Source organism: Pelodiscus sinensis, chromosome 17 (genome assembly GCF_049634645.1).
Source record: "Pelodiscus sinensis isolate JC-2024 chromosome 17, ASM4963464v1, whole genome shotgun sequence".
Classification (NCBI taxonomy): domain Eukaryota; kingdom Metazoa; phylum Chordata; order Testudines; family Trionychidae; genus Pelodiscus; species Pelodiscus sinensis.
Window position 1 is genome coordinate 30,097,435 of NC_134727.1, and position 20,475 is coordinate 30,117,909.

The window sequence follows — 20,475 nt, forward strand, 5'->3', positions numbered from 1 at the left end:
GTGAGAGTTAGTTAAAACCAGAAATGAGCAAACTGAAATGATAGCAAATTTAGACTTTATCTTCCATGATTTAAGAGCCAGTAAGTAAGGGTACATCTACATTGTGCAGTTATTTCAGGATACTGGAGGGATCCCAAAATAGCTACTCTGCGTCTACACAAGCCATCTGTTATTTTTAAATAATTTTTTAAATAACAGGCACGCTATATCACCATCTCAGTAAATCTTGCTGCATGAGGGATAATGGATGCCTCAAAATAGTGCATTATTTTGAAATTTGGCACTGTGTAGACATGCCAAATTTCAAAATAAGCTATTTTGAAATAAATTCGAACTAAGATACTTAGTTGGAGCTTAGGGTGCTGTGTAGATGCACCCTTAGTGTGGGGAAAGATGAAGATACAGAAGCCAGGAACTTGAATGTTTTTTCTCAGAATAACACAGCTACTTCAGAATGGTTAAGGACAATACAAGAAGAAGAGTGTATGCCAGGGAAACTGTTCCAGAACCCTATGGAGGAAATCTTAGCCCCCACCAATGTCAGTATCAGATTTTCTATTGAGTTCATTAGAAGCCAGTATTTCTTTTAAAGACCCCCCCAATAGAAGCAAAAAAATTGTTTACCCACCCCTTAAGTTGGTTTGGTCCTTATTTATGGCATATATCACCGAAAACCTTATCGTCTCACAGCAAACCCAATGCATGTGTCCTGCCACCTCTCCTGTAACACAGGGGTTCATTAATCTCATCATGAAACTGAGGCACAGGGAGCCACATTTACTAAAGTATTTAGTCATCTAAGGAGGCAGCATTTGAAGAAGTGAGTTAGGTGAATACATCCCATTGACTTTCAGCAGAAATTAATACCTCATCTTTTCAGGAGTTGTGTAGCTCTCCAGAGGGGAGGGAGGTAAAGTGTTGCCATGGCTCACATTAGAACCCTGCTCCTGTGAGGCTACAGCTATGAGTGAGGTTTCCAGACCCCCTAACCATTCAGCACTGTGCAGGGGGTCAGACTAGATGATCATAATGGTCCCTTCTGACCTTAAAGTCTATGAGTCTATGAGCTATAGCTCGCGGAAGATCTTCCACATTCTCTCCCATTGACATTCTATTTTGTATAAAATTCTTTAAACCTTCAGTCAATGAATGAGAGATTCTATCACCTACTGGTTAGGGCACTTACCCAAGAAGGTGGGAAACCCAAGTTAAGGTTTCTACTCCAAGGAATAGTTAAGTATTTTATACAACAAAGAGGAATATCTTCATCCTGCTTCTGGAATAGGAAAAGATCGACAAAACATCACCCCCATAGCTCAGTGGTCAGAACAAATGCCATGATGGTGAGAGACCTGGTAGGTCCTTATTCCAACTCACTCAGAGTGGGGGGTTTAACTTTGGGCTTCCTGCATCAATGCTTTTACCACTGGGCTATCAGATATAATGGGGGTAGGTAGCCCCACCTTTTTCTTCCTCCAGTTGTTTGGTGTGTGCCCTAATCAGTTAAATGTGCTTCTCAGCATGCCCATGGAAGTGGGTGCCAGAAGTGAATTAGGCAGGGGGGCACCAAGTTTGTGAATCCCACCAGAGCTTGGGCACTGAACAACTAACTGGAAATACAGGTGCTAGGGACTTCAGGTGCTTACAGGAGGTGGTAGCAGGACAGGGGTTTCAAGACTGTCGATTTTAGATTTGGATAGCTAAAGTGACTGTTAGGCACTTAAATCCATGTGTGGATCTAGCTCTATGCACCTATTCAAGCCCCAAAATGCCTTTGTACATCTGCCCTGGTGAGATTAAGGGATTTGCCCAAAATCTCTAAGAAAAGTCTGAAGCAGAGCTAGAGCTGGGACTGAGACTACCTGAGGCCCAGTCCGGTACCTTACCCAGAAAACCCTGCTTCTTACCTTACAGACATTATCACTATTACTGGAAGCTGTGGGGAAAGCATACTGAGGTGATCTATGTGACTAATTATCCTTGTTTCACAGTCTCCCATGGTGTCCTGATTGGTAAGAACAAAGAATTTAATCAGAGACTAGCTAAGCTCAGTATCTGTAAAGTGCATCATAGTAATCATTTCCTAGGAATAAAAATTTATCCTGATCATCTTTCTTCATGAACTGGAATTGACTTAGTCATGTGTTGACTAGTAGAGGGAGATGATTTCTGAAGGAGTGTTAATAACCTACAAAAGTACACTCCAAGCCATTTTATAGCAGTGAGTGAAATTACAATGTACTGTAGCTGGTTCCAGACAGAGTAGGCAGAGTGCACCAGCTGTTCTAAAGGGAACAGATTCAAAGAGGAGATGCAAAATGCAGGGTAATGTAACACTTTAAAGACTAACAAGATGGTTTATTAGGTGATGAGCTTTCGTGGGCCAGACCCACTTCCTCAGATCAAATAGTGGAAGAAAATAGTCACAACCATATATACCAAAGGATACAATTAAAAAAAATGAACACATATGAAAAGGACAAATCACATTTCAGAACAGGAGGAGGATGCGGGGGGGGGGGGGGGGGAGGAAGGAAGGTAAGTGTCTGTGAATTGATGATATTAGAGGTGGGGAGAGTGGGATGTCTGTGAGCTAATGGTATTAGCGGTGATAATTGGGGAAGCTATCTTGGTAATGGGTAAGATAGTTTGAGTGTTTGTTCATTCCTTCGCGGAGAGTGTCGAATTTTACCATGAATGACAGTTCAGAGGATTCCCTTTCAAGTGCAGATGTAAAAGGTCTTTGCAGCAGAATGCAGGTGGTTAAGTCATTGAGAGAGTGTCCTTTCTGGTTAAAATGGCAAGAAACTGTTTTTTCTTTGTGATCCTGTCTGATATCTGTTTTGTGGGCATTAATCCTTTGGCGAAGTGTCTGAGATGTTTGTCCAATGTACATAGCAGACGGACACTTTCGGCACATGATAGCATAAATTATATTTCTGGATGCGCAGGAATATGTGTTCTTGATCTTATAACTCACTTGGTTAGGTCCAATAATGGTATCAGCAGAATGAATATGTGGACAAAGCTGGCAACAGGGTTTGTTGCAAGGGAAGGTACCAGGGTTGGTATTAGTGTGGTATGTCCTGTGGTTGTTGGTAAGAATCATCTTGAGGTTAGGTGGTTGTCTATAGGAGACTATGGGTCTGTCTCCCAGAGCCTCTTGGAGTATGGTATCCTGTTCCAGTATAGGCTGTAGTTTATTGATAATGTGTTGGACAGGTTTAAGTTGGGGGTTGTAGGTGATGACAAGTGGTGTTCTTTTGTTGGTTTTCTTGGGTTTGTCTTGAAGTAGATGGTTTCTAGGTATTCGTCTGGCTCTTTCAATTTGCTTTTTTATTTCTCTGGGTGGGTAGTTGAGGTTTATAAATGCTTGGTAGAGATCCTGAAGCTTCTGGTCTCTGTCAGTGGGATTAGAGCAGATGCGGTTGTATCGAAGGGCTTGGCTATAGACGATGGATCGTGTGGTGTGTTCTGGATGGGAGCTGGAAGCATGTAGGTAACTGTATGAGTCGGTGGGTTTTCTGTAGAGAGTGGTGTCTAATTTTCCATTGTTGATTTGTACTGTGGTGTCCAGGAAGTGGATCTCTCGTGTAGAATGGTCCAGGCTGAGGTTGATGGTGGGGTGTAGGTTGTTGAAATCTCTGTGGAATATCTCAAGTGTTTCTTGGCCATGCGTCCAGATCATAAAGATGTCATCGATGTACCGTAGGTAGAGAAGGGGTGAAAGGGGATGGGAGTTGAGGAAACGTTGTTCTAGGTCAGCCTTAAAGAAGTTAGCATACTGTGGGGCCATGCGTGTACCCATGGCTATGCCGCTGATCTGGAGGTATAAGTTGTTCTCAAACTGGAAATAATTGTGGGTGAGAACAAAGTTACATAGGTCTGCTATCAGGTTGGCAGTAGTGTCCTCTGGGATAGTGTTTCTAATTGCTTGTAATCCGTCTTCATGTGGGATGTTGGTATATAGAGCTTCTACATCCATGGTGGCAAGGATGGTGTTATTGGGGAGGTTATCGATGTTTTGTAGTTTCCTTAGGAAGTCAGTAGTGTCTCGGAGATAGCTGGGGGTGTTGGTTGCGAAGGGTTTGAGAAGAGAGTCTACATAGCTGGATAGACCAGTAGGGAACGTGCCAATACCAGAGATGATGGGACGTCCGGGGTGCCCAGGTTTATGGATCTTGGGAAGCAGATAGAACAATCCTGGTCAGGGGTCAGAAGGTGTTTCTGTGTGGATTTGTTCCCGAGTAGCTGTGGGGAGGCTTTTAAGGAGACAGTTTAGTTTCTTTTGGTATTCCAAGGTGGGATCAGAGGGGAGAGGTTTGTAAAATGTGGTATTCGAGAGTTGTCTGGTTGCCTCCTGGTTATAGTCGGCCTTATTCATAATGACCACAGCACCCCCTTTGTCAGCTGGTTTGATTATAATGTCCAGGTTGTTTTTGAGACTCTGGATGGCATGGTGTTCAGTGCGGCTAAGATTGCATGTCGCTTGTTGTCGTTTGCGAATAATGTCAGTCTGTGCGTTGTTGCGGAAGCTTTGTATATAGAAATCCAGATTGTAATTCCGACCGTCAGGGGGAGTCCATATAGAATTATTTTTCCTTTGGTGTTGATAGGGGGGATCTGGTAGGTCAGATTGATGTTCATTGGTGGTTTGGAAATATTCTCAGAGGCAGAGGCGGCGAAAAAAAGCCTCAAGGTCACCACAAAATTGTATCCAGTTTGTGGGGGACGTGGGGCAGAAAGAGAGACCCCGGGACAAGACAGACTCTTCTGCTGGATTGAGTTTGTAGCTGGAGAGATTAACAATATTATCCGGTGGGTTGAGGCAGTTGCTGTTGTAGCCAGTGGTATGGAGCAGGTTAGAAAATTTATTGTTTTTTCTTTGTTGTAGGAAATAGAAATGTGTATAGTAGATTTCTTGTCTGGTGGAACAAAAGTCTTGCAAGGTGTCAGTCGGTGTGGATGTTTGTCTTGAGATGAGACGATCTAAGTTAGAAATGTCATTCTTCATGGTTTTCTGTTTCTTGTATAAAATACTTATCAGGTGATTTCTTAATTTCTTGGATAGTGTGAGGCATGATGTTTCTCCCTTGACAAGTTTTTTGAACCTTTAGCAGTTAGCACTGAATAACAAATGACTAAGTTCATTTGGGATGTGGGGTGGATAGAAGAAAACCAAATGAAAGGAGAAACAGAAAAATGGGCCTATGTCCAAGGATATATTTTTACAGTGTTTCTGTATCTGAATGTGTATCAAATTTAGGAATTTCTTCAAGGAGAGATGAGATGGGAGAAGTTGGGGGAGAACCGAAAGTGAAATGTTTAAGGTTTCTGCCTATTTTTATACATTTTTGGACCAGATGTTCTGAAGCCCCAAACCCGGCTTATATATTTGGTAGCTAGTGAGTGGCCTGTTGATTCAATGGAGTAACACAGGGTTTAAATGAGTGTAAACGAAATATGAATCTGGTGCAAATTATCTCTTGCTTGGACCAGAACTCTGGAGTTTACATTCCACAGTTAATAGAGCAGTGGTACATGCTGTAAGTCAGAAAATGAGTATAAGAAAATCAGCGGACTTAGTTTCATTTCAGAGTCAAACCACTGTAGATTGTTTAAACGTAAAGGCTGCCTCTGAAATCTGGAAACATGAAAGTCTATGAAAGTAAAGAAATAACTAAGTATAAGAAGTAGAATGTGTTGATTTGAGAAATAGTTAACTGATAGGAAGCAAAAAATTGTAATGAATAAACAGCAAAATGCAGACATCTAGCTAGACAAATTTAAAAAGTACAAAAAAAATCTTTAATTAATGAGATTAAGAACAGGCTTATTAATTCCTAGCCCCAAACTCCTCAAACCCAGCAAATACAAGTTCCAAGGACTTTGTCCATGCTATGATCTCAAAGATTTCCTTCAAGGAAATACGACTGACTCAAAATCTATTGTGAAGCAACAGAAAAGGTAGATCACACAGAAAGGGTGAGTCAGATAAATAGCCTTAATAGTTGCTAGGCCTAATAATGAATCAAAACATGTTTTATTTCCCAGCCCAAATGACACATGCAGGCAAACTTATCCATCCTTTATTTGACAATTTTATTTCCCAAACACCATAGACATGACCCAAAGCTCAGGTACAGGGAGCTCAGCTTCTTATAAACCCAGGTACATGTGTTTGAATGTTTTTATTGTGCTTTTAATTCTATCAGTCACTCAGCATACCGTATATAAAACTAAAGTCCCATCTATTAAGTGTCTTTTTAGTAGCAGGTAGAAATGAAAATACCCTTAAATCAGCTGAAAACATCTATATTGATACAGATTCAAATAGAATGTAATCTACCTTTTTTCTGATGGATACTTGTGGATTCCAATAATGAAGGTAGAGAGAATTGTTTAGCAGTCAAAGGATCAGATTTGAAAATATTCAGATTTCCTGAAAGTACCAATTTAAATTCGCTCAGTTGAGGAATTTCATAATGGTCCGTAATAAAGGATTGGATCTTTCCTGGGTGTGTCTGGTTCTTGACACTGTCAGGTGGATCACTTGCCAGACATTTATGCTAATTCCCTTGTCCTTTTTTTGAACAATGCTGGTATCAGTTTCTCTCATTAGCTTTCTACAGGTTGCAGTGAACAGACAAAAGGAGTGAATTAATCATAAAAGCTGCCTGTTGCAGAATGTGTCAATAGCATCTCATTATTTCAGTCTCTTTAATAACAACAACAACAAAAAAGCTGACTGAAGTGTAGATCAAGCAGGGCATATCAGCTGGTGCTAATTAGTAAAACTGAAGCAATCAGCCTCAAAACAGCTGTTTTTGTTCCTTAGCTAAATGTCTCTTGTCTTTACAGAAATGGGAATTAGCTATTGACAAATTTGTGTTCACAAGGAAACACAGCAAGTATTCTGTGCAATCAGCACCAAAGGTGAACGACACACATCAAACTAAATTTGTCTGAATGTAATTTTAAAGAGTGCTCTTGTTGGACAGCTCTGTGGAAAACCAGGAATAGCCTCTGAACATAAGGATTTTGTAGGTTTCTCTGTGCCTTGTTGCAGTTTGGTGCTTACAAACTGGTGCACCCTCACGGCTGAATGTTTTATTTGCAATCATAAAAATCTACCTGAAGCAAAATGCAGGACAATGTAGCACTTTAAAGACTAACAAGATGGTTTATTAGATGATGAGCTTTCGTGGGCCAGACCCACTTCCTCAGATCAAATAGTGGAAGAAAATAGTCACAACCATATATACCAAAAGATACAATTAAAAAAAATGAACACATATGAAAAGGACAAATCACATTTCAGAACAGGAGGGGGATGCGGGGGGGGGGGGGGGGAAGGAAGGTAAGTGTCTGTGAATTGATGATATTAGAGGTGGGGAGAGTGGGATGTTTGTGAGTTAATGGTATTAGAGGTGATAAAATCTACCTGTTTCAGTATTCAGTGCTCCAGTTCTAAAGGCAGGTTCTTTTTCAATGGAAGAGGACTTAACTTTGAAATTTACTCCCCTTGGCTGCCCATCAGAGTTCAAGACTACTGATCTTTAATTTAGGGCATACTTAACGATGTATCCATTTTATCTAGTTTTTACTAATACACAAAGTAGTGTCACAATGTCTAAATGTACTGCCAGGCATCCCAGCAATTAAATAATTGGATAATCATAGCAGGGGAGTTTTTTCCACAGTAACAGAAGCTCTCAGCTGAGAAAAGATAAAGTAGCCAAGATTTAACAGAACCCATCTTTTTTAGAATGCTACGTCAGGAAGTCCTCAAGGAATATGTAGGTAGTTCAACCTCCAAAGCAACTATCTACCTTTGAGATAATGGCCCACTGGACCGGATGTCCAGGATGAAGTCAAGAGGTTTGTGTGCTTTTCTTGCAGGGATCCAGAAAAAAGGAATAGAAATGACACCACCCTCTTTCCCCTGCTGATGTTTCCCTAAGCTAGACTGAGGCATGCTGGGAAAGATGCTTGCCCTGCTATGGCCAGGCTATGTGTTTTGTGGATCCATTGCCTATCCCAAGCACTGGGGGCATGACCCAAAACCCAGGTACAGGGAACTCAGCACTTCAAACAATTGGATCCGTCACTTAGGAGCTAAACTTTACATCCCTGATTTTGAAACTCTGTGTGTGTCTACACTGCAACTAGACACTTGCAGCTGGTCTCTGCTTGCTCCTCCCTTGCAGCTTTGGCCCCAAACCAAGCCCAAATATTCACATTGCAATTAAACAGCCCCTTAATCCAAGCTCTATGCGCCCACATCAACTAGCACAGGCCGGCCATGGGTTTTAATTGTAATATAGACAGTCTAAAGGCTCATTCCAAGGGCCATTGAAAAGTCCATTGACATCAATGACCTTTGACACTGGTCCTAACTTTGCATACAACATGGAAGACAAACCAATATGATCTGATTAATAACAACTTTGCAAGAGCAACTGGAGACTCATGCAACAATTTTTCATCTTCTGTTACTCAGAAGGTGATTAATTGTGTGAATAATGGCAACATTGATTCACAGAATGCAAATTAAGAACTGGTTTCTCTATGAGGGAGATAGCCTCTAGTGATGAACTAATCAAAGCTGAATGAGCATTTGGAAAAATCAGAGAAATGTTTTTATGAGTTAAAAACTGCTCAGGTGGAAAAAGAAAACTCGACTGGAACCATCTAGTACAAAAATACCTATGAAGTCTCCATCCCATCTCTCTTCACCTGCAGAATAATACCCTACATCCATTCTTCCTTGAGAATTCCCAAGAGATGGAGGTTTTGCCACTTACCCTGGGAGACTATTTCACATCATTATGCATTTCACAGAAATAAATTGGTAGTGATAGTCAGCTTTCTTAATGTTGTCCTCTCCCCTTTGCTATATTCCTGTGTATAACACAAACTAATCTCCTGTTAAATACTTGGGACTGCTTTCATATTCTACCTTAGCCCCCTGTCATCTCCTAGTCAGGCTATAACAAACTGAACTTTTAAAATAAAATAAAATTTGTATTCCCTAGCCTTTCATCCTCAAGCTGGTATTGTTGTTCTTTAAAAGCCTTCCAATTTGTCTCCTTTTTTTTTGAGGAATGTGCTGTGCACAATACTCCCAGTGTGATCACATGAGACTCAGGGGAAAGGCAGGAATTATTCAATGGGGAAAATTCAAAATGTCTATTATTTTATCATTATTTATTATTATTCTCTGCTAGTCTCCCTCATTCACTGAAAGGTGGAAAGATCATGTGGACACTATATGTTGTATGTGATGAGGGGTGAATATCATAGAAGCAGAAGTTATCATTCATGGTATAATTTTAAGAAGCTGCTTCCAAAATGATGTTGATTCATTGGCCTATTCTATTCTTAGTGAACTTCATTCTTGTGCAGAGAGCTTGCATAAAGCTCAAGCCCTACTTAAGCTTTATTTAGCTCTGGCCCCTCTGCATGGGGTGAAGTTTGCCCCATGGACGTTATGTGTCTGTGTTGATATGTCTGTTCTTTTCTCTTTTATATAAAAATGGTTACTTCCAATTTTTTTTAAAAAAGGTAACCACCCCGCTGTGACGGGACGTCTGCCCTGGGATCTGATGGGGTATCAGACCGCCTGCTGTGTGGACAGGGATTTAAGAGTAAAGCCCAGCCCTGGGAGAAGGCGGAGAGCAAAGCCCACAGCTGAGGCAGATACTGCCAATTAGGACCCAGCTTGGGGCTGTATAAATAAGAGCTCTGGGAGGCAAAGAGGAGACAGATTCATGCTCTAGTTAGGGAGCATGGTTGCCCGGAAAGGGACCTGGTTGCCAGGGAAGCTGGGGGCTCCCTGAGACAGAGCAGTGCTGGGGAAAGGCAGGCAGAGCTGGGGAGCCCTGGCCTGGCCTCACTCCCAGGCTTCAGGGCCTGAGGCAAGGCCTGAGTGTACTGGTCTGCAGGGAGACAGCCAGGCTAGAAAGAGGCAGCAGGTCCACCCCTCCCCCCTTTACCAATGATGAGCAGGCCCGGCCCGAGCCATTTTGGCACCCCAGGCCTGGGTATGCAGCACTGCCCCCAGGTGCATGGCGCAGGCCTGTCCCCCCCCCCCCCCCAGGATGCGCGAGCTTGTCCCCCTGGGTGCACGGCACATGTGCAGACCCGCCCCTGGGGCGCATGTGCTGCCCGGCCTGGCCACAGCCACTGGTGCGCAGCCTGGGACCCGCCCCCGGGACGCACGGTGCATGCGCTGCCCGGTCCCCGCTGCTGGTGTGCAGCCTGGGGTTGGCCACACCTGGCCATGCAGGGCCTCACAGCCGTGGGGGGAAGGGTGCTACTGGCCGGGGCCGCGGGGATGGGGGCTGGCGCTGCGGGATTCGGGCATGAGCGCCTGATGGCAGCTATAAGGGATGCTGAGTGCCCCTTTCAGCTGCCATCAGGTGCTCCCCATAGGTTCTCCAGATCCTGTGCAAGTAGGTACCACCTCTTCGGAAGACAGAGTACCCTCATCAGTGGGAGAAGCTCACCTCTCAGCATAGGTAGCATTTTTACTAAGCACTACACCAATGCAGCTGCAGTGCTATATGTGTAGACAAAATCTAGTGGTTTAAGTATAGACATACCAGTTCCTCCAACCCTTACTCACCTCAGTAGTACCAGCAACATCAAGGGCTGTAGGACTGAGTCCTTTAAATGTGGAATTTAAATATTACATTAAAATGTCTCACTATTATGAAACTTATCAGAGGGGTAGCCGTGTTAGTCTGAATCTGCAAGAACGAGAAGTCCTGTGGCACCTTATAGACTAACAGATTTATTGGAGCATAAGCTTTTGTGGGCAAAGACCCACTTCATCAGATGCATGTAATGGAGATTCCAGCGGCAGGTATAAGTATACAGGCATAAGAGAAGAGTTCCAATCAAGAGTAAGGCTAGAGATAACGAGGTCAATTCAGTCAGGGAGAATGAGGCCCACATCTAGCAGCTGATGTGGAGGTGTGAACATGGGGGCTAAGTCTACATTGCATCCCTTTTTCATAAAAGGGATACAAATTAGACGTATCGCAATTGCTAATAAAGCGGGGATTTAAATCTGCCGCTTTGCCGGAAAAAAGCGCCAGTTTAGACACGGATCTTTCAGAAAATAAAGCCTTTTCTGAAAGATCCCTTATCCCTCTTAAAATAAGGGATGCAATGTAGACGTAGCACAAGAGAGGAGAAACTGCTTTTATTATGAAACTTGTAAATAGAACAACATTTTCTTGGTCAAATCGAAACCTGCTATTTTGAAAATATTTTTCTTTCTTTTTTTTTTTGGTTGCAATGTTATAGCTGCATATGTCCCAGGATAGCAAGAGAGGGCAGGTGAGATAGTATCTTTTATTGGAAAATGTTGTGTGTCTATTTTTTGAGTAATGAATTGTAGTTACTATCTGTTACACTGCTCTCAATTATACTTGATTGGCCAGATTTATGAGTTACGACACGTTATTTTTTAAATATTACTATCTTATCTGTAATTTGGGAAGCTTTCTAATATTTTAAGAGCTTCAGGGGGTAGCCAAGTTAGTATGTTACAAAAAAAAAACAACAAATGGTCTGGTAGCACTTTATAGACTAACAAAACATGTAGATGGTATCATGAGCTTTCGTGGGCACAGCTCACTACTTCAGATGACCGGAGTTATGAGTAGGGGGTACTCATAACTCCGGACATCTGAAGAAGTGGGCCGTGCCCACAAAAGCTCATGATACCATCTACATGTTTTGTTAATATTTTAAGGATATGTTAATTTTGTATCTGTACTGTAAATGTCCATCTATTAAAGTACAGACTAAACTTGTCTGATCTGGGGCACTGTGATCTGGAAACATCTGTGGTCTGGAGTGATTTTAGTTATCTGGATGTCTACTTATCATGAATGTGGCCAAGTTTTCCACAATCCCGTAAACTTTGTCTACAGCCACCAGCCATAGCTCTCAGTGTTCTGTGCTGTTATTTAGCTCTAATTAACCCCAAATGTCTCCTATGTGCCTACTCAGTAGCAGGGATGTTAAAATACAGTTATTTTCCTAATCTATTAGTCTACAGATTATCTGTCGATTAGTCGATAAGGGTAGGCAGCCCCAGAGCTCTATCTGGCTAGTGCTGGTCCGCAGCATAACCTCCCGAGCTCCTGCTCTGCATTGCACAGCCTAAGGAATCCGTGTGAGAAGGCGCTGAGTTGGCCCCTGCTGAGGGGGATGCAACTAATCTATAGTGCTAATCAATAAGCTTCTGCTTATCAGTTACTTGACTAGTCAATTAGTCGCTAACATCCCTACTCAGTAGTGGAAGTGTTGCTAATGCTGCTAGACAATATTGACTTCCCATGGTCCAGCAAATTCTCTGGTTTGGCACTGGTCAGGTCCTGAGGGTGCTGGATTAGAGAGGTTCAACCTGTACCAAACACATCAATAAAAAATTATTTCCAGGGGGAGAATATGAATTTTCCTAGCCCAGGATCTTAAATTGCTATTTGATGTATAGGCCAGCAGAGGGAGCACTCGTTTTGGTTTGTATACAATCCTTCATTGATATAAGGACTCAATTGTTTTCATTCTTTTACATTTTCTTGAAGAGCAAAAGGGATCGCAGTTGTCTCTTGCTATCAAAATCTGATAGCAATGTAATGAAATGTGGGAACAAACTTTTCGGTTTAGTCTGAGATATGATATTATGTAGAATAATATTCTCATAGTTTTCCTCCAACACAATCATAAGTGTGGGAGGGATGGGTTTAGAACAATGGAAGGCAGGGAAAGAAAGGGAGGAATGTAAGAAGGGGGGCCAGGAGCAATTGGGTGGTGGGGAGGTGTGTGTTTTGGGGATTCGGGAGCAGTCGGAGGGAAAGGAAGCATGGGGGGGAGGTCTGGAGCAGTGGGTAACAGAGGAGGTGGGGGGGGAGTTGAAATTGCACATTCAGCTCTTTGTATATGAATACTCAAAAAGCAGTATTTGCCCCACTCTTTTTTAAAAAAAAGTCTCAATATGATGTGTAACTCATCTTGGGTGAGCAGAGCCACTTCGTTTTCTTTTTCTTTTTGGACTGGTGTCTTTCAAAAAATGAGAAACTTTTAACCACTGGAAAAATGTCTCAACATGCTACGTGGCCATGTGCTATTTTTAAAAAATATACAGCTTACGTGTACCCCACCTCTCCTTAATTATCTCAATACAGAACTAGAGTGAACTGCACCCTTCAGTGAGCAGGAAGTCAAGTTGAGAGTCATGAGGGAACTATTTGTTTCAGGCTACCTCTGGGACAATTTGCCTGAGCAGTATTCCAGTGTCTCATTGAGAAGGGCATAGGAAAATCCTCCAACTGGAGGATCCCAGTCTCTGCCAGTTCATGCAGAGTCCAGCTCCACAAGGACCTGCAGAGGTGCACGGAGCCACACTGGCCATTGTTAGATTGGTTAGTTAGCCGTTATCTCTATGGCTATGTCTAGACTGCAGGCTTCTTTCGAAAGATGCTCTTTCGAAAGCATCTTTCGAAAGAGCATCTTTCGAAAGATCGCGTCTAGACTGCAGGCAGATCTTTCAAAAGAAAAATCCACTTTTTCGAAAGAGAGCACCCAGCGAGTCTGGATGCTCTCTTTCGAAGACGGCCTCTTTACATTGAAGAACGCCTTTCTTCGAAAGAGGAACTTTCGAAGGAAGGCGTTCTTCCTCGTGAAACGAGGTTTACCGCCATCGAAAGAAAAGCCGCGTTCTTTCGAAATAATTTCGAAAGAACGCGGCTTGAGTCTGGACGCAGGGGAAGTTTTTTTGGGAAAAGGCTACTTTTCCCGAAAAAACCCCTGAGTCTGGACACGGCCTCTGTGGGCTCACAGCCTCTGCCTTGCGATCACAAATACAGCTGCTCTGTTAACCCAGCATTCCAGAATCCTTTCCCACCAATCAGTAGCAACAGCAAAAGGGTGGCGTCATTATCTCTCTTCCCATTGACCTGAATTTCAGAAACTTTCTTACACCATACTCAATAATATCAACATTTACACAGCAACTTTCTTCCACCTTCCAACCATAAAGAAAGGCCAAGAAAGGATAGTTAGGCCAGAAAAGGACAAAAAAGCCTTACTAATCTGCAGTGCTACTGATGAATGAAAGGGTAAAACACCAAAACAGCATGATGGTTTGTAAAGATTTTTTTATTTTTATTTAGAGCAAGTAGGATAAAAATTATTGCACACTGGAAACTTTCTTGTCAAAAAAACTTATAAAATTTTTATCCAAAACTTCCCCTGAAATTTGCATGTGCATTTCAGAGTTGTTGTTTTGGGGTTTTTAAAATCTCCCATCTCTAATTTTTCCAACAGTCGACAGGCCTACATTTGTTAAACATGAGACTTGCCAGATATTCCAGATATTTTTCCAAAATTTTCTTTCAAAATTTCATTTATAGAGATATTAATAAGTTAAGCTGGTCAATAATGAACAGCAACACATTTAACTAACACCACAACTGTTTGATTTCTTTAGTTCCATTTCATTAACTTTTAGCTGCTAAATGGGAACCAGAGACTAGAATAATCCAAAATTTCCCTAACATCACATTCCAAACCCTTCTGGAGATTATCCCTGAGGTAATAACTCCATTTTGCTGAGAATTTTTGTTAACTCTTAATTTATTTTTACTGATTTCACATTCCTCAGCCATTATATATCAATTAAATTAATAATCTATTTTACCATGGCATTTTATAAAAGTAGCTTTGGGTAGGTTTTGTAGTTAAAATATAATTTTAAGGAACAATAATAAGAAAAAAATAGTAATTAGCTGTTATATATTTCTTTTCATGCATAGGTCTCGATTAAGCTAAAGCAACATTATGTGGATCAGTCTTAAGTTCATCCAGACAGCTTCTGATTTTGTTATAGACTTATCAGTTGAAATCATTCTGTAGATTTCATGACAGTTCTGTGCTCACAAGAAAGCACTGGAGCTTTTTCTCATGCTGCTACATATGAAATACCATAGAAGGCCACTCTGGCTTTCCAACCAATCCAGTTTTGTACACTTCTGATCCACTGAAAAGGAAACTCATGTTGAGGAAAACTAGCAGAGGCAAATGATAAGCCAAAATGTACTCTTCAAATACAAAGCATAGCAGCACATTGCGATTTCTACCTGAGAGAGCTCTAGAGAGGAACACTCAACAAACTCATGCACAACACACAAGTCAACTCTGTTTGAATATAAAACAATTCTGGGCTAAAGATGAATTTAGGTGAATGGGTCTTTGAAAACTTGGTCCCTAAGTAGTGACAAACTGATCGTGAGGAGGTTGCTGGAAACTTTGATTAACAGATATGAGTCTCTCTCTATTATGCACCCTTGACTAAATTCTGCTTTCTTTATTGAGGGGAAAAAGTAGCACAGTGTGAATAGCTGCTGAGTGCAGACTGCAAGGTTTTGGATCCTCTGTACCCTCTCATCTTGCTTTTCAGCTAATTTGGTTCAGATTCCGTAGGAAAACAGTTGAAGGGGTTAAGCTTGCTAAAGCTAAAATATTTGCTGCATATTTTGCACTATCCTCTTGGACCAAACTGAGAGATGAATGTTCCTTAGCTGTTTCTTTGAGTGGGAGAGGCAAGGATACAATTTCTTCCTTGTGCATGTTCTGTATATTCTTTTACAATTTGTGTCACATGAATTAACAAAGTAACAAGGAGTACGAGTTTACCTATTGTGAGTGCCCACATGAATTTCTTATGAACACTTGATGTTCCTTTTTGCTAGGAGCCCTGACCATGGCTGGTTTTTCCTTGGCTGAGCAGCTAGGAACCAAAAATATTGGAGGAATAACTTTTTGGAATGTTGTATTATTGTGAGTGTGATGGCTATTGATGGGCAGATTGATACAAAACCAAATCAAGACCTTGATAACTTCCATAATGCAAGAGCAAGCAAGTAAGAATGTGTGGAAGGCTGGCAATAATGAAGCCTGAATGTTTTCTTTCAGAATAACACAGCTACAATTCAGAATTTAGAGGAAAAATAGAGGAGGGAAAGTGTGTATCAGGGAAAGTGTTCCAGAATCCTATGAAGGACTTTCTAACCCCACAGGAGTCAAGTGCAGGTTTGTGATTGATTTCCTTAGGGCCAGCATTTCATCCTAAAAGAACTCCCAAAGTCCAAGAGGGGTGAAAGAGGTTGTTCACCATGGAGTATCTCAGCACAATATACATTTATCCTCCCGAACATCATCCCCATTTTACAAAGGTGGAACTGAAGAACAAGGGGCCAAGTTTGCAAAGGCACCTAAAGATGAGGACCAAGAGTGATTTACAAAAGACAATCAGGTATCCAGTGCCCAATGACTTTCCATTCTTCACTGAGCACAATCAGGGCTGGTCCTAACCAATTGGCAGCTCTGGGCAACCACTTGACTTGCCCGTAGGGTTGCTAGATGGTTTAAAAAAATACTGGAAAAAAATTTCAAGCAAAAAAAAAAAAAAAAACCACGGCTGGGGAAAATCCCAAAATGCGGTCGTGGCCTGCCCCTAACACCAGCTCTGTCGGCAGCCCCTTGAAAATGGCGACCCCAGGCAACCGCCCAGCTCTCCCACCCCTAAGACCGGCCCTGAGCACAATATAACAAAATACTTAATCATATGAGAGATGGGGTGGGTGGGAGCAAACCAAATGAAAGGAGAGAAAGACAAATGGGGGCTAACCACATATGCCAAAAGTTCTGAGTGTTAATTTTCATAGGTATTCTGTATTTTGTAAGGAATCGCTTGAGTGCAATGTGAGTTTTGGGAGGGGCAGATCAGTTACACACAATAAGCTGTCAGCTCTAAAAGGGAAATTTTAAGGGTGGTTTCTATCTACTTTGTAGACATTTTTAGAGCAGATTTTAAAAAAGGCAGGCCTCTGATTTACACATTTGACAGTGGGCAGGTGTGTCATTGGTGTTTGTGGTGTAACTTTTGGTTTTATGCTGGAATATGCAGAATAATACTCTAACTCCAAGTTGTCTCTTAGCATCTACACAGCAATTCCGTTATTTCAAAATTAATTCGAAATAGCAGAGGGCTTATTACTAAACTGGTAAACCTCATTTCATGAGGAATAGCACCAATTTTGAAATTGCTATTTCAAAATAAGCGCTGTGTAGACTCTTATTTCGAAATAGGGGGCCTCCCGCCCTTCCCAGGGTGCCCTGCTGGCTGCCCTGGCCACAAGGTAACTTCTGACCTGATGCCCTGGTTCCAAGCAGCCTTAAATGTGATTCAACGTCCACTCAGTGTGGATACACTATTTCAAAATAGAAAAACGCTATTTCAAAATGCATTTTGTGTGTAGATGCGTTATTTCGAAATAACCTATTTCGAATTAACTATTTCGAAATAACGCTGTAGTGTAGACATACCCTTCCAGGTAGATAGAACCCTGAAGGTTAAATTCCCCAGTGTATAGAAGTGTTGTTACAAGGCACAGGCTGCATGAATTTTTTAATCGGATAATGAGTATAAGCACTGTAGTCCCCTGTTTCATTTATTTGTGAATCAGCTGTTCTGCAAAAGGAGCCTATTTCTACTAATCACTCCAGGTTTAGAATCGAGGTAGAGCTGGCAAAGGAGGCATGGGGCACTTCGCTGGCATATCCAGGGGAAAAATCCCACTGAAGATGGATCTTCACTGCAAGATGTGTGTTTTTCCCACTGAAATATCAATCTCGGTGTAAACAGCAGAAAAAGCACAGGGAGTTTTACCTGGATGTAGGCAGTTGAGATCTACTCCATGAGACGGTTCAGAGGGGTAGCTGTGCTAGTCTGTAACTGGAAAAACTTAAAAAACAACAATCTTGCAGCACCTTAGAGACTAACAAAACATGCATCTGAAAAAGTGGATTGCGCCCATGAAAGCTCATGAGCCATCTACATTTTTTGTTAGTCTCTAAGATGCTGCAAGACTATTTGTTGTTTTTTAAGTTTTTCCATGAGGAAGTGTATAGGATTTCTCCTGAACAGTCACATTGAGATAAACACTATCTAACCTGGATGTCAGCTCTAGGAATTTACAGGGAGATAGTTATCTCCATGCAAAACCGTGTCATTTCTTTCTTCAGGGAAGACATAGCCTAAAGATTTGTCTAGACTCCGGTGTTTGGTTGTATTGTAATTCTTGTTAATAAATCATTTACATTAACACAAGCTAATTGGGAATCCATTAATTCAAAGGATTACACCAGCAAAAACTGTAACCTAGGCAAACCCGCAAGCTACTCAACTGGTGCAAGCAGCCCAAAAGCAATTAACTGCAGGATACAGTCTAATGCAGGCTCCTCCCTTATTCCACCTGGCATTCCCAAGAGACAGAGCCGCAAAACTTCCTGCAGAAAGCACCAGTTTCTTGAGAGAGCTGAGGGTTGTGGAAGGAACAGCGTGAGGTAGTGACAGCACTGTAATAATCAAAAGTGTTCTTTTTATAGTCACTTTTATCCCCCACACTGCTAGCTGTACCCTGTGTGCAACACTGAACTATTAGTTCCCCTTAAAATATTTGTAAGCTGCTTTCATATTCCATTACTCCTCTCTGTTGCCATGCAGGCACACTGCCCCAATAGCAGAGCAGGGACTTGCTTCTGACTGAGTCCTTCTTGCTTCCCCCTTTTTTGAGTGGAGGAAGCAAACAACGTGCAAGCCATTTTACTGGCAGTTTAGTTCCCTCTCATCTCAACTTGCTGAGCAGGGGTGGGAGAAGTGGTTGGGAAAAGCAAATCTTCCCCCCACTTCCTGGGGGAGGAAGGAAATGCTTGGAGCTATCTTCTCCCAGCACATGGCCTGGCAAGGGCATAGGCCAGTGCCTAGAATGTGGGATGTGACTTATGCCCCTCTTTTCCCCCATGACCTGAGGTAGATTTACCCAGCTCACAGCTGAGCCCTCAGGAATGAAATTCTGAGATCGTTCTGCAAAACAAACCAAGCAAAAATCCAAATGATGCGTGTAACACAGAAGTAACCGACAGCACTTGACCTTAATATCCAGTAGAGGCTTATGGAGGAGCCCATGTGCACCATGAACACGCAAATCTGGAGGTGGTGTTAACTTTGGTCCTGGGTTACCCTACTCATGCTCTTTGGGGGATGGGAGCTGATGGCACTGAAAGCACAGCAGGGACCAGTTAAATCCTTTTGTCAGACGTCTGAGAATCACACCAGGACACAGAAAGAGCAGTGTTACACCTGCTGCAAAGTCAGTGGGGTGATTGGTGTGGTTTTGGTCTATTGATGTGGTGCTGAATCAGACAATTTATTAGACCGTGCCTCATGTGGAAAGTGAGAAGGACTGTGTAGCACTGCCCTCAGCTGGACAGTGGCTACAAACACCACACTTCCTTTTTAGCTACAGAAGCTTCCTCCTTAGCACTTTTTTGCGGCTGTTTTTTAATCTGTTTTACCACTGACTGCAGGTCTGCATATTCAGTTCCACTCCCCCTTCTTCATAGCCTCTGTATATGGATGGCCAGAGTCAACAAGAGTCTTTGTGAACCCCAGGGGGGAGCCAGCACCAGGATCCCAGAAGGGCTGGGGCATTGGGGAAAAAGGGGCAGGGCTGGGGGCTAGTCTCCCCCAGACAGCCTTTCAACATCCCCAGGGTCTCCAGGCCACAGGGTTCCGTCTACTGCTGCTGAGGTAGCAGCTACGGTGGTGGGGAACCACAGGACCTTTTAAATTGTCAAACCTGAAGGCAACTGCCCCCTTTGCTATCTCCCCATGGCAACCCCGTGGATGACTGAGCACAATGCATGCATGTGCTTCGTTCCAAATTCCTCACCTTACATCTTCACTACCTTATTTAGTGACCTTTAAGGCAATCCCAACCAAAAATCCTGTGGATCTGAGGATCTAAAAATACCCACCCTCCTATGTACACTTTTTCCATCAGTAAATCTCTTGAAGAGAAGGTCGGAATCATTATTCCTGTTTTGCAGATGGGGAAACTGAGGCACGGGGACATTGCCGTGACTTCCCCAATATCACTCAGCAGGCCAGTGCCAGAGCTGCAGATAGAACCCAGGTCTCCTGAGTCCCCCGTCCAATGCACTATCTACTAGGCTCAGGATAGCATCTGGGCATCTGAACCCAGGGCCAGCCTGAGCCCTTTTGGCACCCCGGGCCCAGGCGCACGGCACCGCCCCTGGGCACACGGCGCATGTGCGGGCCGGCCACAGCCGCTGGCACACAGCCCGGGGCCTGCCCCCAGGACGCACTGCGCATGCACTGCCCAGCCCAACCTGGCCCGGCCACCGCTGCTGGTATGCACGCCGGGCCATTCAGGGCCCCACGGCCATGGAGGGAAGGGCGCTGCTGGCCGGCGCTGTGGGAGCTGGGCACGTGGCGCCTGATGACAGCTGTAAGGAACGCTGCGCGCCCCTTACAGCTGCCATCAGGCGCCTGCCATTGGTTGGCGCCTTGGGCAGCTGCCCGGCTCACCC